At 46.5% G+C, this 22,888-nt stretch overlaps 1 long non-coding RNA gene across 1 annotated transcript; it reads left to right on the top strand.

Annotated features, from left to right (window-relative positions):
• Nucleotides 1–861: 861 nt before the first annotated feature.
• Nucleotides 862–21,059, top strand: LOC135329920 (uncharacterized). Its single transcript, XR_010391568.1, has 3 exons — nt 862–1,146; nt 13,753–13,897; nt 17,647–21,059. It is a non-coding gene; the product is annotated as an uncharacterized LOC135329920 (long non-coding RNA).
• The last annotated feature ends 1,829 nt before the right edge of the window (nt 21,060–22,888 follow it).

Genomic DNA, 22,888 nt, shown 5'->3' with positions numbered 1-22,888 from the left:
ATCTGAGCTGCAAAAGGTCCACACCCTGCTGGTATCAAACAGAAATGATGTCAAGCACTCCGTCTTTTGTGTGCTATTTGATTTGAGGGTCCCAAGACATATTTAAAAACTCTAACAAAATAAACAGGCAAGGACTATGTATATACAGAAGCATATTGTATGTCTTCCCCTTAATGTATGTAGTTTAGCATTATGTATTATTTTTATTATATACCATCACCGTTATTAGCAACATTAGCATATTAGCAATAAGGAACGGAAAGATCCGTTAACTGTGAGGTCGGATGTCAGGGATGTGTGGCAGTTGTACGTACACCTGCTCTAGTTTTGCCCGGCCGTGTCGGGCATCAGTGTTTCGGCAGCATAGAATTTGTGTTTTACACATTTCCCACAGCCCTGGGTATGTGAAATCAGCCTGGCTACATCTTCACTGGTATTCCCTCCAAAGGAAACTAGGCTAAAATCAAGTCTGGGAGTGTCTGTTTTTGCTGCACGCTGCAATGTAAACCTACCCACAGAAGGAAAGGCACTTTCCATAATGAAAACTGCAGCCTGCAATAATTGCAAGCAGAGTGCCATTTCTTGTTTCGGAATTTGGACAAAGAGAGTAATTTCTTGAGCTAAAAACTGCTTTGGGCTACTCAGTGGCCAGAACTTCAGCCCTATTCTTCCTCCAGACGGCTGCTTCTATTGTTACAACCAGGCTAAAGCATCAGATCACCAGTGAATAGAGAGGGAAGATACTACACAAGGAAAGACTAATATCACAGCCTGGAAGAGGCAGTCTGTAGATTTCCATCCAGTAATGACACAGCCCAGTCCTACCTAGCCTTTGGGATCCAATGATGCTCTCAACAGAGGGTGCTATGGTTTCTGGCCCTGGTGTTGTTGGATTGAAATGATGGCTGCAATCAGAGTCATAGTGCATTGCACTTCATCTGCGCTACTGTTTCTTTAAAGCTGCTGCTTTGCAAGATTCTCCTCCTCTGGACTTGTCCTAATCTCAATTACTTTTGGTCAGCTGGAGTTTTCCTCTAGAGAAGAAGAGGAGGAGAATGGCCTCTGTACAGATATTGGGTGGCTGTGCTGGGAAAGAAAAAAGAAGACACAAGAAAAGACTGTTGAACCTGTGACAAGAAAAAAGGGGTGAGTGAGAAATTCTAGGGAATGACCAGCTAGTCAACCAATCTCACAAGCGATTGCTGTTTCCTCATTGTAAGGCAACACCGTGGTGGTAGAAATATAAGACCATTCTTCAGAAGCTTTATTGCATCGTACCATCTACATGAGAACAGCTTAAGTGCTGAGTAGAGCAGGAAATTGGAGGTGGATTGCACAGCCTGCAATTCAACAAAGTTCCTGGACCTGCTGTGGAAGGAGAGTGCTGAAGTTTCAAAGCCTGCTTTAGCTTTGTAAGGCTTTCCCAGTCCTGGGAGAAGAACCAATGTAGGTTTAGTTAGAGCTGATGGCAGCAGCATTCCCCAGCTTTGCTATTTACTGGTCTAGATAATAAAAGAATCCTAGCACTGCTTAAACCAGCATGGGGGAAAATGCCTCCCAATGCTGTTGTGGATCTAATTGTGCCTAAGATCAGTGAACCAACTGCACTTGTGAACTACTGGAGTTTACAGGACCTGTGACGAGAGGGGTGCCTATGTTTTCTTGCCTGTGAACATATCTCATTACAGCCCTCTGTATGTACAGCATTTTCTCAGAAACCAGCCTCAGGGACAATTATACATTAATAGCTACTTCTTTCAGAAGCAGCCAGCCCTGCTCCTGAGAAACAGCTATTTTCAGGCAGTCTTGTTCCTGAGGAACTGCTATTTTTAGTGAGTGCTATTTCTGAGGCAAAAAAAAAAAAAGAAGAAGAAGCCATTTCTGTATCCCTCCACCATGGTCCAGACCCACTGGCTGTGGTTGACTTGCATTTTGCAAGAAACATTTCCTCTTTACATCTCAGTAGCCTGAAGAAAGCGGTTCTCCAGCCATTACAGAAAGTAGCAATCTGAGCTGGGGCTAATTATGCAGGGAGGGCTTGTGGGAGGCAAAGCCGTGCTCACATACTATAGATTCCATTAGAACGAGTACGGAGATGTAAGGGGGCTCTCCTGGGAGATGCAGGACTTTTAGATACCTAATTTGGAAGTCCGTTCTGGTATCCATTTTCAACGTCCCAAGAGTAATGATTAATCCTGTACTCCAGGTTTCTCTGAATCAGTTTGTAGCTGTAGTAAATATGGGCTGAACATGATAACGTCATTGATGCTGGGTAAATGACTTGAGGCAAGAGACACTCTGGTTTTGTGGCCATTAACTCACTGTGCACAGTCATCTGGCAGCGATTTTGACTTAGGAATCTGCAGCTGAGATAAAAGAGGCTCCGTCAGAGCTGAGGAATGTGGTGTTTTGCAACAGAGGTATCTAATATGCTGAAGGCCCCATAAAGGCACCCCAGCAATGCCATGTTCTCATTCCTGCAGCATCCCAACATCATGGACCCAGAGATCTTCCTCATGTCATTGTAGCCATGGCCTTTCAAAGGGCATTTCGTAGATGCAACCACCTGAAAATTCCAGTGAAACCTTTTTGTTATCAGCAGATTTAGTGCAAATACTGGTGTCCTGACACGAGGGTGAAGTGATTCTCACCACACAGAAGCTGTGCTGAATTTTAGCAGAGCCTGTGCAAAGTTCATCTCAGGTGTGTTATGATTTTTTACCCTAGAGCTGCTTCTGCCTCTGATAGATGTGTGACTAAAGGTAACAAGTTTGGGTGACAGTGGCGTCAGCAAAGAAAATGCACTGGAACCATGTCTCGGTGGATTTGTATGTACTGTTAGATCTTCCCTTGGCAGGGTGTTGCTATCTGGATACAACAGGAAAGTCAGCAGCTTTAGTCTTTGAACAGGGTCACAGCAGTAGTGAAAAAAGCTGCCCATCCTTGTTCCGGCACCATTTGCTCAGCGGCTGGTCTCTAAAGACTGTGCAGTGTGTGTGTGGTCTGAAGGTCACTCTTCCTGGGAGAGCAGCTCTTCTTTCCTGCTTGAGGGAGAACGGGAGGCCGTTAGTGGTTCGGTGTTATAAGCAGTTACCCTTTGCGCTTGTGTAGACAATACTGATGAACTTGGTCTCTAAATGAAGATTATTTATCTTGTTTTTAGGCCCATGCAAGAGAGGAAGTTGGTTGTGTTTGTCCTGCAGAAACAGACACCTTCGCCCCCGCCCCCTTTTTTTCTTAAGTATTCCTCAGATCCTCCCATCTCCAGGAAAAGTCATTATCTCCAGACAGTTTCTTGAAACCCATTCGCCTTTGTATTCTGGTCATAAGCAGAGCATTGTTCAAAGTGCGAGTGAATCGTGGCTGCTTTTATCACAACCAGAGCCCATTATTGGCACTTTTCCCTTTTTACTGCTTTGCTAGAGAAAGGCAGGGAAAAAATGGGACAGAAATCTAGGAAATGAAGGGTAATTTACAGTTCACAAAGGAGCAGTAAAAATTAATTAGCTGTCTGAGGATCCATTCCGACCTGGGCCACGGAGCTCGTGCCAGCTTTTTGCATTGCATAAACTGTCTGTGCTGTGCTGGGCTGCTGAGATCAGGCTTGTGCTGTGAAATTAAGGCTCTTTGCTGAGGTAGGAGTCCATTGGGGCATGCAAAATGTGTATGCACACCTAATTTGGTGTGCCAAAGAGACATGATGGTGCATATAACTCAGGTCATTACATGCTCAACTGGCTACTTATGACGTTCAGTATTAGTTGTCACAGTAACTGCTCATGTAAATTACGGATGCAGTTATCCACGTAATTTAACATTGAGCTTCTTTGAAAATCCAGGCCTAATTCCTCCTCCTTTTCCATGTTGGTGTCTTCATGAATGAAACACACTTCGCACACCAAATCCCCATGGTCCCACTCCAAAAGGGGATGGAGCCCCACAGGGACTGGAGATGTGGCAGTGGGCCAGTTTGGTCCTGCTGGGGGATGTAGTAACTGAGCAACAGTAGCATCTTGCCAAATCATGTTGCCAGCCCTCCAGCCAAGCCTGAGATCCCCACCTGGAGAAAGAACTTCACAAATCAGAAATGTCCTAATTTGGATCCTTTTTTGGTGCGTAATTTTCAAAACTGTAATTTCCATTTGAGAACTATTTGTCCTGATCCTGAGCGTCAGCTGAACTCATCTTTTTTTTTTTTTTTCCTGTAGTTTAATTTAGGCAGCAGATGCCGTCAGAATGTTAATGCCTTCTTAATTCTCACCTACATGCTTTTATTCTTATTAATTTGATATCTGGAGCTTTAATATTCTATTTTTTTTCCTACTTTGATCAGCTGAAATAATTTGATGGCAGCATTTCAACAGGGCTTGCAGTGGGATAGTGTGTAATGGTGCATCACCAGTGTATGTTGCTGTGTATCCTGCAGCGTGCTCAGCTGTTGTACTGCGAGAGCATGAATCATGTGATGTTTTTAGGTGATTATAGATGAAGCCTTACTTATCCCTGCTGTGAATAACCAGAGAGGGTACAAGCTTGTGAGGCCTGTTTCCCCGGCTGTGGATTTTGCCCAGTGCAATATAAGGGCTGGCTGCACTGCGATCCAGGAGTGTGATCCTACCCATGGAAATGCAGCTGAGCTTGCATTCAACTAACTTGCTCGGACAGCTGCCCAGCCACAACGGATGCTTTCAGTCAGCACCCTTAAACCATTGGCGTGGGCAGGTGATGGAGGTGCACCCACAGCACCTCCCCGTTCTCAGCAGCAGTTGGTGGTGCCTCCTAAATGAGAGCCACAGGGAGCGGGGCAGGGACTTGTCCCAGCGGAGATGCAGTGCTGGCAGATGCCGCGTCCTGGGACCAGAGGGAGCAGAGAATGGGGCATGGATGGGTTCACTGCTGCTGCCGAGACGATACTGGATCCGCGTGCACAAGATCGTCTGTGTTGCTTGGGCGCGGGGAGGCAGCAGGCTTGGCTTCGGAGGCTGGTGCAGTAAATGTTGCATAGGAAAGGATGTTTCAAGCAGTCTAGAAGTAACAGAAATAAAGTTAAGGAGTGCGAGAGAAAATGATCAGTTTTACTAATGTAGCCAAAACTTTTATGCTTTAAAGGAAGAGGGAAAAAAATGCCCAAGTCCCAGAGAGTTTCTCAGTCAGTGCAGTTCACTCCCTCCTGGCAGCAGGGAGGAGAACCTCGCCAAACTTTGCTGGTTGCTTTGGTACAACTTTAACAAGCAGAGAAGTCCTCTTGCCCAGGAAAGGTTGAGTGTGACATGAATGCTTATATCAGAAAGTAAGTAAATAGAAGGAAAGGGAAACAATCTGACCCTTTATGTTATGACAAAACCCCACTCTTAATGCACGGATGCATAGGTTTGGGCAGCTGGAAGGTTATTTTTTCACAACTGAAAGATACAGGATGAGATTTGCTAGAGGGACTCTCCCTGTTGGGAGAGAAAAGACAGAAGAAAAGGAAAGAGGTGAGGATGAATCAGAATTTTACTATGTTGCTTTTCAAGCCCAGTTTCTACAAGGGATTCCAAAATGCGCACACTTGGTGCTCTGAATTGGGTTTACCCATCTTTAAACTCTTTGGTTTGCCCTAGCAAATCTAAACCTGAGGGCATGCAAATATACCTTTTCTTAATACCACTGGCTCAGTTTGGGGGGAAGCTAATTCAGGAATGAACGTGTGATTCTCTGTGTGTTCTTGTAGTTGCTTGTTATTTAGGGGATGGAATATATGTGTCTGGGATTGTCCCCAGGACTTTCTGGAAAAAGCATGGGATCAGTTTCCATTTTACCCCTCCAATTCTATTTGAAGGTACCAGAAGGTCAGAGCTAATCTTTTCTTTGAATCCTACCTGTAGGGTGAGGGGTGCAGAAAGTTGCAAATTCACATGGCTGGCTTTTAGTAGGATTGCAAAGATGTACTTGAAAGTGGAGTCTGCATTTAAGTGAACAAGAGCCTGCCTTTGCACTCCCAAACGTAATGTCTGAGTAAAGTCCCAATCCAGATGTGTGGAGTTTTGTACAGTACCCGTGCTCCAAGACAGACAAAAGTGAGCCAGTACTATGTGCTCCGCAGTGCTTATTGTATTTGTTGGAGCACAGTGACTCCAGGTCAGAGCTTGCTCATGTCCAGGCAGCCTGAAGGGCAACTGAAGTGGGAACAAGCTTGTGAAAGAAAATTTGTGCATCCAGACCAAAGACTGCATAAGGCAGAAGCCTGGGTAACAGCTGCATCCAACAGTTTGGTGGAAGAAATCTGAGCAGGGGGGGAACTGTGGCTTTCATTTGTGCAGACGTAGTCCATCTGCTGATGGGATCCGGAATGGGACAGCGTCCCCTGGAAAGCTGGGATTAGGATACACAAGCAGTGCATGCAAATTAGGCATTAGATTATGCACAGGAGAAGCACGACAATCTTTTGGTATTTTGGTTGGCTTCCAAATTTGGATTTGGAGTCCTTTATTTCTGGTGCCTGAAGGCAGCAGCTGATGTGCTGTGTCTCAAAATGTGCTTCTGCCCCGACATCTGGATTCCAGCGGGATCTGGCACAATGGCAGTCTCACACTCAGCGCAAGCCTTCCCACCTCCCTCCTTGCCTCCTGTCACAAGTAAGTGGATCCTGCTGCAAACGAGTCCCAGCTTGGACAGATCTGCCAGAGAAGAAGGTTTCAGAGGCCAGGCCCTTCCACAGCCTTTGCCCTGTCTATCACCCTTGGAACTCCATCCCATTAAGAGACAGTAGCTTTCTGGCTGATGTGAGCTGCTGCATGACGCATCGGATATTGTGTATAGGACTTGAAGAAGTCGATGAGAGCTGTCTGAATCATTCATTACCCCATGAAGTGGGTGAGTGTCTGCTGTTGTCCTTATCCTTTTAGAGAAGGATGCTCAAGCACAAAAAGGCTGAGAGATTTAGTCAAGGTCACTGAAGAAAGAAGTATCAGAGCTCAGAGACAGTGCTCGATTCCATGCTCAGGCAATTGTTCTTCACTTGTTTCTCTCTGAAAGTCGTGTACTAGGAATCAGTATTATTAGGGCTGGTCAGCTTGTGCAGTAGAAACATTATAATGTGAATTTAGAATTTTCTGCTAATTTTTGTTGCTCCATTAATCAATCCCCGTTCACCAAACAGTTCCCACTGTGTCTCCTTGGTAAGATCTCTGTCTCTTAGTAGGTGTGCTTGGTTAGTCATTAGGTTCACATGGGGTTTTCCTCATGGTTGCTCAGAGGAATGAGGCTTATTTAAAAACAAGGACATGCTAAATTTTAGATTGCCTATTAACATTCCCTGGGCTGTGTGGAAGGATCCATTCTTTAGGCTTCCTGAATGATTTCTTTGGCTCTCAGCAGGTCTCCACCAATTCATGAACAATGTTGTTATTATTTGTGTCAGTACTGCAACCAGATGTTGACTTGGGCACCAGTGGTACTAGGTGCTGTACAAACGATGGCCCACTCCTAAGGAATTTCTGATCAAAAGAAAAAGATCAAGGTTTGCAGTGTGTTGGAGTTCAGGTCTTTCTTTATCCTTCCAGCTCTAATGCAATAATGAGAAGAAAATTATAGAGAGGGACAGAGTGGGAAGAAGGTCTCCTACTTGAGATACATATCTGAGGCAATTCCAGGACGGTGTGAAATAGAGAAATTCATACACACTAGTAAATATGTATAAATGAGGGACTCGAAGAGACCTTTTGTCTATCTGGAACAACTAGAATTCCTGCTGAATAAGACTCAGCAGTTCATATGGCAACTAGGGTGGTCTTGACTTTTAACCAATAAAAAAACCAACCTGCTGATCTCAGGCTTTTTTGCAATATCTATTTCTTTCTCTCTCTCTTTTTTCTTTTTCCTTTTCCCAGCCTAATGCTCAAATGTACCCAGAAAAGCCTGTTCTTTTCCCAGCTGGCTGCAGTTCTGTGGCCCTTATCCATTTCAGGCCTATTTGACCCTGCCTTGTAACCAGATGTTTCACTGGAGAACTTACGCTTGGGAGAGCCTGGGTTGCGTTCAGCTGCTGGTGAACTCTCTGCCTCGGTCAAGCGGCTGTAAACAAAAACAGCCCAAGAAAAACAAAACCTTTTCTAAACTGAGTTGGCCAAGGACAGAACCAAATGCAGAGATGCAGATGGCTGTTTGCATGTTTGTGAGGCTGCAAAGAGAAGCTCATCTGTCATCCCTGGTCTTCAAAGATGGGTTTCACTTAGCTGAGATACTATTTTTCTCGGATAACTATTGTTCCTCTGGTTTGTAACTCAGGTTTGGAGGAGCTCGACAGAGAGACTCCTTCCAGTGCTGCCTGTGCTGCATCGTCCTGTTTGCAGCTGCCTGCACACTTGAGTGAGTTTCTGGCTGAGAGCAAGTAATGGCTTGCCGGCATGAAAGTGGCAAGAGTAGAAATTGCGAGAACTCCGTGGCACAATGTTTAGAGACGTCCTTTCTTCTGAGGAGCTGCGTGTTACAAGCCTCTGTTGAGATCGCTCACCTGGTACTTGTGGACAAGCTTTCTGAGCAAACAGTTCTGTCTTCCACACTTGGTTAGGAGAAGACGTGAACAGTGATTTCTGGGGTTAAAACTACCTTGGGAATTGAAGTTGTCAAAATGTTGTTCTTCAGGTCGACAAGTGGCCAAGTTCCAGAATTCCCCTTTTGCTGAAGTTACAACGGAGCTGATAATTAACAGAGAGGCAGTTAAAGCTTCACTTGCAAGGTTGCATGTAAAACAATGCAAGACCCCCGGATCCTGTTACTGTAACAAGTGACATGAGTTGAGGGCTGCTGCCCCAGGCCCTTACAGCTTGCTTTGCACCTGGGGTTCAGACCTGAGAAGGCTTGTTCGATTTGAGTTGTGCTCAGCCAGGTTAGAGGGCAGCGGAACTGTGTGAACAGCAAGATTTGCACAGTCTCTGAACAGTGTCTATTCTTGAGCCAGAGTCGTTCTCTGGAAAAAAAGGTGAGCTGAGATTCCTAGGAGAGGGATTGTTTGGCACACTGATCGCTGCTGTACCAGAAGGGATGGAGGCCTGTGACTGAGCAACATGCACACAGAATCGTGTTGATACTCACATCAGCGATTTCTCCTCCATGAGGGTCAGGCTTGCCTGTCCCCAAGCATCTGTTACCACTCAGCAGAAATCTACCACTGTGTTGAGACATTCATGCAATATTCCCTCAAAGGGAAATGTGCCATCTCTTGCTCCTGCATATGCTAACTCCACTTCCTACAGCCGAATGCTGGCCAGGCTCGAATCTGTTTGCTGTAGGAAATCTTGAGATGACATGGCTATGGTCCATGGCCAGTTTCTCTGCTGATCCATCCCTGGCCCCATAAATCATTTTTAGTAACCAGAGTGCATTTAATGCAGCACTTCTACTGTGGGCTAGATCTGTTTAATTTAATCTTAGTATTAAAGCTAGTCACAGTGATATCTGAGCACTGTGACTTCCTCAGACCAACTAGAATTCAGGACTGTGAGGCCAATGGCTTTTCCTGTTCATGCTGTGCTGATACATCCCTCTTCTGGGTGACTAATGCCTTCCAGAGGTGACATTAAGACCAGTTACAGCAGGGTAAGGAAGAGATGAATGGGGCTTTGGGGCAGATGTTTCTTTCTAATTCCCAAGTGAAAAAGTTTTCTGACTTTCCAGACCTTGGTTCAGCATCTCAGGGAGATGCGTTCTTTTGTACATCTGTTCCTTTAAACCTTGAAGCTCCAGGGGTGAAATCCCTTAATGAGCTGGGCACAAGGAGGGAGCTGGAAAGAGGAAAGGATCTGATAACACTGTTTTGCCCTCTGTGCTGAGATCAACACTTCAATCTGTTTTAAACATCCGCTTCATCATTCCTGCTGCCCAATATCCCACAATGGCCCCAGCAAGAGCTATTTTAATCCCTCATCATTCATCGGGAGGCCCCTTCCTGTTCCCTTTCTATCTGCTCCCGCGTGCATGTGTGTGCGTCTCTCCACCGAGAAATACCCTCCGCTAGCTGTTGTTGGAAAGGTCGCTCAGGGATATTCACAAACAGCAGGTGTAAAATTAACAACTGGTGCGATTCCAATCATCTGGCAGGAAGGAAAACATTGGACAATAGGTAGAGCCAGGGTAAAGTTTCCAGCTGAAGGCTTATTGCCTGATATAGGACAGCAGATCGGTGGGCTGGGAACTCTCCTAAGAATGTGAAACCGATAGGGTATTAGCAGGCCCTCTCTTCCCCTCCAACACGGTTGTTTTCAGCTTGCTCAAAAATACTTGGAAATGTTACCAACTGGGACGTGCGGGGGAGAAGGCACCCTCCAGCCAATCGGCTCAGTAGATTTTGGCCCTCCCCTTGCATTTCAAGCTTTTGTTTTCCCTGATGAAAAGGAGGGTGAATCCCCCATGATTAATTTACGGATCTTAAAGCATTTTGAAGGAGTTCTTGCAGCACATTAGCAAGCTCAGCTCTCAAGGATTGTGGATATTGTGGCGAGATGGTGAGATGGATAGGTGGGTATATGATCAATACAGAACTATTCTGACCCCTTATCATTGTTGTTAGTGGAACTGATTTTTAGCTGCATGAAACAACAGGAGTGTCACTAGATAATGGCATCCTCATGGTGTAAGTTTTTTGGAGGCATGAACTGTAGATCTTGTTAGACCATGACTGATGTCAACAGCTAGAATGGCATTTTGAGTCCATAAGCATAGGAGTAAAAAGATTTACTGCTTAACTCAGGTTGTGAATGTACCCAAGGAAAGATGGCATCTTGAAAACAGCAAAGACAGTGGAGAATGGAAAAGGTTGTTGAGGAGATTGGCTTGAACTCTGGTGAGCTGAGGTGTTCCCCAAGTACTGGGCACTAGAGACAATGCAGTAGCTGGTCAAAATGTGGAGACTTTGGTAGAAGGTTTTAACCTGAACACACAGTCTTCCATCAGCTGGAGTTCAAACACTCTTACCTCAGTCAAGTAAGAATAAATGTGAGGCGATGGCTGTACATCGGAGCGGTATATTGATGCACATAGCTATTTGCCTTCTTTAGTTTCCTCTGCCTTCTCTTTCCGCACCCTCGAAAGGGAAGCTGTCAGTTAGTGTGACGTGACACCAGATGTCTTTTGGCAAAGTGCCATCACACCACAACGAGAATTTGCAGGCTCCTGTCCAACTGACGCAGGGTCCATCCCTTGCTTAAACAGGTTTGGTACAAGCTTCATCCACCACACTGCAAATAGTGCTGAAAAAGTGCTCTCGCAGGTCTCTGAGGCTAAGTAGGGAGCCCGTTGCTCTCACTTAGCAGGGATCTCACACTTGGACTGTGCTGACAAAGGATGCCTGGGCTGAGAGTAGGTCTGATAACGCAGTGTAACCCTGACATACGTTGTCAGCAGCACTGCTATCGCCAACGAGAGCAAAGGGGAGGACTGAAATTCTCCCATTCAATTGGGTGAATTTGACACCTTCTCGTTCTTGTGTCCTCGTGGCTCAGCCACTTGACATTTCTAAACATTCTCAAGCAAGTTCACTGGAAAACTATCCCATGTCAGGAGCTGATGATGTCAAGGCTAATAACAGTCCTGGGGTCAAATCCTTCTGATCCTTCAGGCAGAGACCTCAAGATTTGGCTCCAAGTCAGCAACAAGGTTTGTCACGTCAACAATGGCTTTTAATGAAACCCTGCACAAGCCTTTCCCAAACCGAGTGTGTTCATTTGATTTTCAGTGCAGGAAAAGGTTAGCAGATTCCAGAGGCAGGTTCTCTTCCTTGCATGGAGCAGCGAGCAAAAGAACGGGCAACAGTACTTCAGCTCAGAGCAGGAGACAGTGGCGGTGACAAATCTGTGTCTGGTAATTTTTTCTCTTCCTCTCTGGAATGGTGCAAACTGACTGTTTTCACCTCCAGAGATGCTGGGGGGGGGGAGGGGGGGGTTCTACATCCCCTTCCATCATTTGGATGTTAACAATACAGCTTGGCTGCCTTTGTTAATGTCACAATGGGCTTCAGAAAGAGGGAGCTTGCCATATTCGGAAATGCACAGCTGGATGTCAGGGAAGAAGATAGCAGGGATCTTATGGCTCACACTTGTGCTGCAGCGAATAAAGGAATTGTAAGATGACATTTACTTTGCTATTGCATTATAATCCCGACCCCATATTGAGAATAATGCCATTAGAATGGTGTCCAAAATGATAATTATAACCACCTCTTATTTTTTCTTGCCTCTTAATGACAGAGACAGTGACCATCATCCTAACAATAACAATACTGCTCTGCCCTTCCGGATATCAGAACATTATAAAGCACTGGTTAACTAACACTGATGTCTCTCTACAGGCCTTTTTTCTGTACTGAAAATTCCTGTGCAACCCAGCCCACCAAGACACACACATCAGTGGGTACAGACCAAGGCGCTACAGAAAGTTCTGTACCTGCTCTTGTTCTGGCCTCATTTTACAAAGGAGTACTTGAGTCACGGTGATTTGCTCCATCTTCCTTGGTGAGGCAGAGAACAGATTCAGCTGTTCACATCTCATTTTCTCTATTCTCTGGCCTGTTCTCTGACTTGTTTGCTGTTTTTTAGAAGGCATTTAAAATGAGGTTCCTAAATATGTAACCTGATATTCAAAATTGCTGAGTACTCACTAGTTCCCCTCCAGGCAGTACTTAAAGAAGATATCCTTGGGGAAAGCTGTCCTGTCTTGAACATCAGCAACCACTAATGGTTATTCCCCTTTGTGCACTCAATATACTTTTGCTGGTGAACCCCAGCTGTGCACACTGATCTGCTCTGATACACACAAAACCGGCACAAGACACGGAGAATCACAGCAGATAGCCCCAACCTCCTGACTTGCTATTAACAACAATGTGACTATTTCACACATCCTTCCTAAAGACCCATATGATGATAGGAAGTCCTTTGGCTGAGAGGATTTGAACTATGGTTGCCAAAAGCCTTAGCTAAGGGAAAGTTGGTCCACATGGTTTGGCTGCCAGAAGCTTTGCTTCTGAACAGCTCCTAACCCCAGAAAGGGTGTTTCTCATTTTGCAAAGCACTAATCTGCTGGTGACTGATAAGTTTCTGCAGGATCTCTCTGCACTGAAGATCGTAAGATTTCAGGTATCTCTGAGATCGTAGAACCAGAGTTCTGCTGTGCTAGAAAAGCAGAAAGGAGTAGACTACAAGAGGTTAGCAACATATGAGCCAAACAGCATTTATGGTTCAGATAGCAATTCCAATTATTCAGCGCTCAAGAAGATTCAGATAAGAGGTCTCAGATTTAGCTCCTCTCTTCTCTCTGCAAGTTAATGTGCCACTTTTTTTTTTAAAGCGGACAATCAAGTCTGAGACAGCAAATTTCAAGTTAAAAGGAAAAGATTGTCTCTGCAGAGAATGGAAGAAACCATTTTGGCCCTGGGGTGAGTTTTGCGATCCACCTAAGACATGGGTGGCTGTCATTCCACATATGTTTGTCAAACACAAGTTATTGAGCTTGTTGCAAGAATAGCTGGATGAAATCCTCTGGCTATTTTATTTACAGGCTGTCAGACCAGATGGATGATCCAATGATCCTGTCTGGCCTCAAAAAATATAAGTCCGTGATATATCATTTGCTGTACTGGGTTAAACCTAACTGAGCTCCTGTTATGCTTCCATCAAGGCTATTTATACACTTTGACAATGCAGGAGCCTAGTTTCTGACTTCTGCCTTAATTCTGAGAAGACTTAATTGAAAATCATACTGTTCTTGCAATATTAGATCATATGAAAACCTTAAGAAGAGCTCTGCTCTATAGCTCCATCCGTTTCCTCTCTGCTGCAAGGGGCCAGGTTGCCAAAAGAAGAGCTGTCATCGCCAAGCTGATACGAGCCATCTCCTCTCCTTCTCTGGAGCATTTATACAGGTCAGTCCCTCTAATACGTACACTCTCATCTCCTGGCAGTTTCCTCTTAGGAAAGCTTCCCAACCTCCCCTCTTTCCTCCCCACACAGCCACCCACAAGCAGCTTTTCAGTAGCTGACTGGAGGAACTCCAGTCATCTGAATGCTTGTAGATCACTAGCATATAGCAAAGCTTTAGGGAGCATGGGCAAAGAGCCCATACGCTGCTCAAACAGCACCATGCTGAGGCTTGTCCTTATTTTCTGGAATAAATAATCATCGACTTTAGAAGAGCTTCTTCCATAACACCTTGCTACTAAAGGGCCATCGATCCAGTCTGATCGTGTTTTTCACCAGGAGCTATGGCTCGAAATGCTGTTATATTCCTGAAGTGGTACCCATGGCAGTCATGTATTCTAGCTACTTCTAGCTACCTAAGTATGTCAGCAAAATCCTCTGCCTTGCAATGCAGGGTCCTGACACTTGGTGTAAGGGTGAGGCAGCAGAAATGCTCTGCTTCTCTATCTACCACAGAGCTGCTTGAATCTCTCCCCGCCCTTGCCCTTTGCATTATGCTATGGGGTGGAGGGGAAGCAATCCTCTGAATCTTAAACTCTCCTACCCTTCTTTTCCCACACAAGTTAACTCCCAGCCCTTGCCCGCTTCTGCTTCAGCCCCCTTCTGAGCGTGCTCTCATTAAGACCCCAGAGGGAGGAGGTGATGCTCTGAAATTGTCTTAATTGCTCTTGTTTATGCTGGTTACGATGGCAATAAGTTGCCATGCAGAGGAGGCTTTCTTCAGATGTGCAGGTTCTCCATTGTTCCATATTCTGAAGGATTGTCTGTAGGCAGCTCCAAGTCATTTACAACAATAGATTAATATGAAGATCAGTAATACTCGGTGACTCACAGTCACACACATGCGAGACCCGCCAATCGCTGTGACCTGCCACCGGATTTGAAGGGAGGTTAAATGTTGCTGGGATGTTCTTGCAGCATGCTGAAGAGATGCTCATGCTCTGCACTTGCACGGTTTCTGCTCTCCAGGAAGCTCCCCAAATATGAATGGAGAATGCTATTTTGCTAGGGCAGGCAACGACTGTTACACTTGCTGGAGAGCAGGGAACTGGAACAGAGCATGTCTTTCACCCAGTGTGAATTTGCGTGTGCCAAGGCCTAAACAGGGCCCAGGAATCCTGACTCACTGTCTCCAATCTATCTGTCAGGCACTCTGTCATGCAGACCCTGAAGAAGGTAATTTATGTATGTTACGTTCAACTTGTACTGTATCCCATCACTCTGGAACAAGACGCAGAACAGCTTCATCTCACATATTCCTCTCTAGAGCTCTGCAGTACAACAGTGGGGTCTTCATTTGGTAGAGACCCACTAGAGATGATGTTAACATATTCTGGCTGTGGGTTTGGCCCCTTCTGGCCCACTGTGCAGACTTAGGGCTTTGTATTGGGGCTGAGTGCATTGGCCTAGGGGTACTTTGCTTTCCATTTTCACTTTTCTGGATAGTCGCTGCCTACCACATCTATATCAGGGACACCCTACCATTTTCTGATCCATCCCTTGAACCAAGTGGTCTGTGTGCCGCCCTCTCCTTCTATATTGTTGGCATAGGGATATATGGGTCCTCTCACCATATGCCCACAGATCCCCATTCATGCAGCATCCCCCATTCTCCTTCCATGTGCTAGGGACTCATGCATCCCCTGCCTCTCTCACCCTTCATTCTCTCTACCTCTCCCTCACTGTCAGGGGCTCACCATTCGACCCCTCTTTCCTTTCCTCTATGCCAGGGGGGATGCACGCTCCCATTTTCCTCCTGGTTGGGAGATATATTATTCAAACAGTCAGGAACAACAGGCAAAGCTGGCAGGAAGGCTAGGTTGTGCTAGAATGGATTAACAGCTGCCGTCAACCTGCTCTTGACTCTGTAGTCAGTTATGGAGCTGGGTCAAGCTGCTGAGACGCCTCACCAGTTTCCTGGGGCTCCGTTCCCTGATTCTGCCTCCTCACTTTCAGCCCTTTGATGCTCACAGCAGCCCCTGAATTTCTGGTGTCAGTCAGGTTTGGTGTTTCATGTTACCCCATTGCTTGTACTTCAATAGACAGACAAAGTGGAGAACTACTTTCCAGATGAGTGTGAAAACTTGGCTTGTTCAGTCCATAAGTAATGCACTTCACTGAGTCTAGCTAATTTTCTCCTCCATTAAAACAGTGCAGTTTTTGCATAATTTTGCACATTACAGAAGCACTGGATCTCGAGAGTTTCATGGTGGGCCAGGCCCCAAGTGTGTTGCTGAGCAATTATTAAGTCTCTGCCTGACTCAAGCTGAATAAAACCTTGAGACAGAAGCTGAGGACCTGACCCCTGGTTAGATCTGTGTGCTTTCCATATTCATAAAAACAGAAGTGTGCTTGTACTGGGTCAGCAAAGGGCCATCTGATTTAGTATCCTGTCTTATACATAGCCCAAAAGACGGTGCTTAGGAAGGACTATAAGAATCTTCTTTCATAAAAATGTATTTCGTTTGGAAATATGACTGACATAAATGCTTAAAAGTTCTGTGTATTTAGTAACCTTCAGTGGATTTCTTTTCCACAAACTTTTGCAGTCTCCTCCTAAGTTCATATATGTTTTTAGCCTTTGCAACATCCTGTGGCAAGGAGTTCCCCAGCTTAACCGCACAGCTCCTTTCATTTGAACCTGAACCCACCCTGTTCCCAGGAGGTTTTGAACCACCAGCCTCATATTTATTTGAATTAGCCTCCTATTTAGTGGTAAAGCTTTTCTGCATTTACCATCCATCTGAATCCACCATCTGCTGTAAATTTGCACTGCACTGTGGTCACCATGCTGGGAGGAGAAAAGGAAAGAACTTGAAGCCCTTTGAATTAGAACTGCAAAGCACCTACTTGAGGTACCAGTGGTGACCTATGAAACAGTCCCCTTGGAGTCACTGTGTGTTGCCCTCCCTAGACGGTGACATCTCCCAAACTTTGGAGCAGACTTGGTTGTGGATCCAGAAGAGGGCAATGGTGACACATCCTCACTGATGCTCTGAGCGTGACATCAACTGAGGACAGCCACTAGAAGAATTTAGCCAGATAGCCAAACCACCTTGGCTGCCAATCTGTATGTTCCTGGCTGTTTTGTGGCAAGCAGATTGAAGTGGGAGGCAGCTTTCAGCTACTGTCTCAGGTCAGATGGGACTGTCAGTCAATTGTTAATTATGACTCTTCTTCTTACTAATTTCTGTAACTTCTATCACCATGGCAGCTAACTGCTGTGGAAAGATTCAGCCAGAAAAAGGAGAAGACAACCAAACTTTTCATAGCAAGGGAACAGGAATGAGTTAGAAAGGGCTAGGGGGGCCTTCTAGGGGAGTCTAACACCGTGCTCTGAAAGCTGGTGGGATTTGGCTTTACACAGCCTTATCAAAGGGAGTCAAAGTCTGTATTCTGACTGTCCTGTACTGAGAGTTTGCATTCAGCTAGCCTGGTCCCAGCACAGCAGATGATGAATATGTTGTACCTGTTCATTTCCCTAGATGCTGGGCATTAGGGTTTTTCTTAGCCTGTGCTGATTTCAGGAAAACTGCTTTATTACCACATCTTCTCTGCCCTGACCTGATCAGCCGATCAGTTTTAATCTTTGGTGATAGCTGCGTGTCCATACAGGGAGGGAAGAGGAGAAACTTCACAGCACTTTGAGCTCTGATTAATTTTTAAACTTCCTCCCTTTCTGCTTATTTTGTAGCTTTTGTCCGGATGCTGAATATATTCTTTCCTCCGTGTGTCACTTCCAGAGAAGCACTGTTGAGGTGAAATGCCACTCAGCCGTCACAGACCATTTACCTATGGGGGCTGGTTGGAAAGTCATGGGCTGAGACCGTGCAGGGCCCTAGGACAGCAGACCGCTTCTGCCGCTGCAGCAGCCTACAGGAACATCCTGACAGTGACGTAGTGCATGGATCCCTCTGGAACGTGGCCAGTGCAGCTTGCAAGGAATCATTAAGGAAACAACCATTTTGTTGCTGGTGTTGAGCAACACCGTGCAATTCTTGCTAAAAATCACTCTATGCCGCCCATTCAGCAACTTTCATTTCTGATTAAGCTTTCCAGCCTGTAGGTATCTTTTCGCACATCTGTCTTAGCATTTCCATTTAGAAGGGTTTAATTTAGAAATCCATTGTGCCTAGCCCTGCACAGACCAAGCCAATTTATTTCACATAATGCTTCAACACCATGCACTTTAAGGAAACAGACTTGTCTTAATTCCTTTATGGAGGGGAAGGATGGACTTGTGCTTCAGGTGTTGGCTTGAGATTCTGGAGAAATGGATCCTGTTCTGACAGTATCCACAGATTTCCTGAGACCTTTGTCAAATCACTTATTCTGCCTTGAACCTAACTTCTCTCTCTGGAAAATAATCAACATAACGCTCCCTACCTCCTGTGATGGGGGATAACCATAGTATCTAGGATGCATCAGAGTGCCTGTATTACGTGCTTTACCAACAGAATAGAAAGGTGATCTCTGCCCTGGAGGGACGTCACTGCTTGAGTGCAATGGAGAGACAACAGGCGGGTGCAAGTCTGCTGAGAAGCAATGAGACAAGGCAGAGCTGACTGGCAAACAGACCCTGGGCATTGCCCACCAGCTGCCTAGAGCATTTCCATAAGCATCTAGTCGGGGAGGGATGTGAAGGAAGCGAACGAATCGCTCTGTGGGCGTTCGCAGGAAGCTACCACCAAGCGTGAGGGAGAAGCACGGGACAAGGCGCAGAAGTGGCGGTTGGAGAATCCATGTGGGTGATCTTCTCAGGCAGCCCGGCGGACAGGAGACTCCGTGGTACGCCTGAAGCGAGCACAGACACCTCCCCTCTCCTCGGCAGAGCTCAACTGGCAAAAGTTGATCTTTTCATTCACTTGAGGGATTCTGTTTATTCTCTAAATGCCTCTGGGCCTTACTTATCAAGTCTGTTTTCCTTCTCTTTGTCACTGTCAGAGCAAAATGTGAGTTTGAGAAGAGCCTCTCTCACCCCAAGTTACGCTCAGGGGACGACGCGTTTGCACTGAGGAGGTGGTGTGAATCCTGAGTGGTGCCAGCCCTTCGCAGACCCCACTGGTACCAGTAGACCTAAAGACAGGTGCTCTCCATGCGTGGGGGCTGTGAGCATGGGTGAAGCTTCCAGTGGCCACGTGCCCTCCAGTGCTCTCATCGCCATCAATCAAGCTCTTCCCTGCAAAGCAGTAGCGGAGGAAGCTCAAGAAGCATCGCTTTTTAATTTCAGTGCTGCCACAGTCACTGACGTCCTCGCTAATCCTCTTGCGGCAGCAGGCTGCTCATCAAAAACTCTGCTCGCCACTTTGGCATCATTCTGGAAAGCCAACAGAGCTCAGAGATGCTCGATTCCTCCCCCTCCACACACCTTCCATTGTCTTCAGGACTGACAGCTCTGATGTGGAGCGGTGATAAAAGCCAGCTGATGCTGTCAGGGCCTGGTACAATTGCACCGCAGGGAAAAAGGCGACTGGCTCTGACTCATCCTAGCCGCCTGGAGCTCAGCATGCCTTGCACACGTTCTGTCTCCTGGCACGGCTCAGCACACAACAAGGCACATGTGGTGGTTCCTGGCTACTGCCCTGCAAGGCAGGAGTTGATGGTGGGTCTTTGAAACAGCTAGCAGTGGTGTCCAAGTGAGACCTTCTAGAATGAGTGGCCAGCCATCCCTTGAGATGCTAGAAAAACCCACAGGAAAAAGAAAAGACTCCTTTGCAGGTCTCTGTCTGTGGTGAGAATGGGGGAACTGGCAGCCAGAGGAATAAAGCTGGTTAGTTGGCTGTTCCTTTAGCAGAGCGTTTCTGCAACTTCTGAGTGGTAACACTGGGACAGTAGCACCCGTCCTTCATCACCTCACGAATCTCTCGTAACGGACTGAGCTGAGTCTGGGTTGAAGTTCTGAGGTGCTCCAAAAAGGGGTTCCAGACTTGAAATGCTTCAGGAGTGCCAAGCTGGGAAGGGAAGGAGATTCAAAGCAGGGAAGTTGGACTGTGATGTGAACTTCAGGGTGACCTTGAGGAAACTGGCCAAAGGCTGCCCATCCTGTCCAGGTCATCAGCTGAAATTTCCATTATTGGAGTTAGAAACTCAAGGGTCATTTCTGTTTCATTTTTTATTTTGTCCCCAACATGACATTTGAATGAGAGGCATTAGGAGTTCCTCCTATAAATAAGATCACCCCTGTCACAGCTTGTTTTGTCAAACTCTGTGTCAAGCCCATAAAGAAGGTGCTTCTTAGATCTGCTGCATGGAGGGTGCATAAGGGTGTCCAAGGAAGTTCCTGGATGGTTCGGGAAGTTCGGGACAAGGACGGTTCCTTGTTTCACTAGTTGGTGTTGGGACACCAGCTCTTTTCAAGTCAACAAACATTATCATCCCCAGCTCCCATCTGGAGGAATTGGGGAGGGGCGCAGGACAGATGCAATGTAGTCAAGGATCACTGCTGTATGTTGCAGCAGAAGCAAAGCATCCCTGGGATGTTGTGGGAAAAGGCAGTTAAGGCACAGTGTGTGCATATTGTGGGACCTCCAGAGCTCCTGTCACAGCAGGAGTTAAATTAATTGATTTCATCTGGTCCTTCAAATTCTTTTCCCAGTTCTGCCCTAGAGGTTTGGGGTAACTTGAAAACCCTACACCTTCAGCTGACTCAGTTTCCCCTGGAGAAAGCTGCAGCCTGCTCTTCCTGTAGAGCTGCCCAGTTATTTTTTAGCTCCATGAGAAACAGCAGTTTCAGTGGCAGCTGTTACAAAGCGGCTTTGCAGTACTGGAATTCAGCTGGAGCGTGGCAGTGAAGCCAGGGACACAAAGCAAAGCATCTTTAAAACAAGAGAGCGTAAGTGTCCCCCTGTGCCAGCTGCAGGGACATCTGGATGGAGCTGGCTTGGCAGAGACTGCCGAGGTCACCAGGGTAATGCATGAAGGGCTGGCTCCGTAGCAGAGCACCTCAGGTCAGCAGGGAGCCAGAGGGGGAATCCTGAGGCCCCCTTTCCTTTCCTTCTCCTCCCTGGGTGCTTATTCCCACCTTTTCACCAAACTTTGTGTTGCTCCAAGACTGGGGGCTGCAATGAACCTATACTGCTGAAGTGATGCAAGTGAATGTGTCTTAAAAAAACAAAGAAGGATTTAAAAAAAAAAAAAACAGATCATTTCTGTGGTCTCATTTCCCCACAGATCCATAAGCAGTTGCATCAGTACAGCTGAGGGGGTGGAAAACTGAAGTGGGGGCAGAAAGGAACAAAAACTTTCTAAGTCAGTTCTACCATTGAAAAAGTTCTGTAACTGTACCGGGACCTGTAGCCCCTTATCCCTTCCGGAGCAGAACGGCTGTCTGGTTCTTGGACGTGGGGAAACAGCCAGCAGAAGAAAGCAGAGGAAAGAGAAGAGGTGATTTGTTTGAGCTGGGGGAAGCTTAGCAGGAGGGGAATTGCTCCTTGTTCTGAGATAGGCAGATTATATTCTCTGCCCTTGGAAGCCAAACCTTTTCTGCTCTGCTTGCATAATAGAGATCGTATAGCTTTTTACATAAATACGTGGGTTTCCCCCCGGTCCCCCGCCTCCCCCATCAGCACTGTACACAGCACTGTCCCGCTGCCAGCCTCCCCCCAGGAGCGTGTGCATGTCAGTCCTGCATTCCCCGGAGGGCTGCTGAAGCACTTTGGATTCCTCGGAGATGGAAACCTTTCTACCAATGCAGGATAGAGTTACTCTAATTCCTTGCTGTTTGGGATCACACTGAAGCCTGCTGCTTAATGGGGGATAAGTGGATATAATGCAGTCAGTCAATAACTTTATGCACACACAGAGAGCCCTTTGGATTACTGATTTCCAAAAGACACAGTCTCCCTCACGAACCCTGCAACACACTGACTCAGCCCTGAGCCTTTTGACTTTGTTTTTCTTTCCTTACAAAGTGACTTGTACTTCTAATTCCCTTTTTTTCCCCACTTATTCATTTTTTTCTCACTTATTCATTTTTTTCCCCATAAAAGTTTTCAGCTTGTCAAACAACTCTCCCTCTCCCTGTCTCTCTTCTCTTTGCCTTTTGCAGTGGGAGGAAAGATAATAATAAAAGGAGCAGTTTTCAAATAAAAAGCCCCACGTGTTACCTGGGAGCTGTCTCTCAGCATCCAAATACCTGGTGGGGCAGGGATCGCTGAGTCCCTGCTGTTGTTTTGTACCTGCCAGACACTGTTTGTGTTTTGTCGTTAAATGCTCCTGTCAGGTCTGTCACTTGGTACAAGCAGGACTGACTGGGCCCTTGTAAAATAAAATTTCCGTTTACACCTCTCTGCTAAGTGCTCCCCACTCCCTCGCTTGCTCCTGACAGGGGAAATTGCTGCTTCTGCCGCTGCCGTTCTAGTTCCCAGGCTGGCGGAGCGGCTTTGCGGGAGTTTGTGCTCTCTGCCCCGTCGCTCCTGGTCGTCGGAGGGAAGGGTCGAGTGAAGGAGCTGGTGAGGCTGCCTTCCTCTCTCTGCTGGTCCCGGGGCCCTGCTCAGCTTCAGCCTGGGCTCATCGAAAGTTTGCTGCTCTCCATAATCTCTCGGGACGTCTAGGTTTTGGCAACCATTTTTGTGGCCTTATTGAATTGCTCCTAGAGAGAGAAACTTGCAGAAGAAGGAGCCCAAGAACAAGGTATTCCTGTAAGACCAAAGAACTGAAATGTCTCAGGCAGGAGGTAATGGCCTCACTTATCCCAGCCCTCTCCGTGCCCCCCCCCGGACTCGGAGCTGAAAAGCTCATTTCACTTTAATGGAGAGGCCAAGCAAACAGAGCCCCCGGGGTTTAGTCAGGACAAGTGGGTAGAGCACATACCTCTTTCTTTCTCCTCCCTCCTTTCATTCCTCTGGACAATTCCCCCAAACACGTGGTGTATGCTCAGCTCAAGAGCATCTCCTCAGGAACAAGCCTGTTAACCGGGGCTGGAGAGTGTTTCCTAA

This window comes from Dromaius novaehollandiae, chromosome 14 (genome assembly GCF_036370855.1).
Source record: "Dromaius novaehollandiae isolate bDroNov1 chromosome 14, bDroNov1.hap1, whole genome shotgun sequence".
Classification (NCBI taxonomy): Eukaryota; Metazoa; Chordata; class Aves; order Casuariiformes; family Dromaiidae; genus Dromaius; species Dromaius novaehollandiae.
This window is presented reverse-complemented; position numbering and strand designations above follow the sequence as displayed.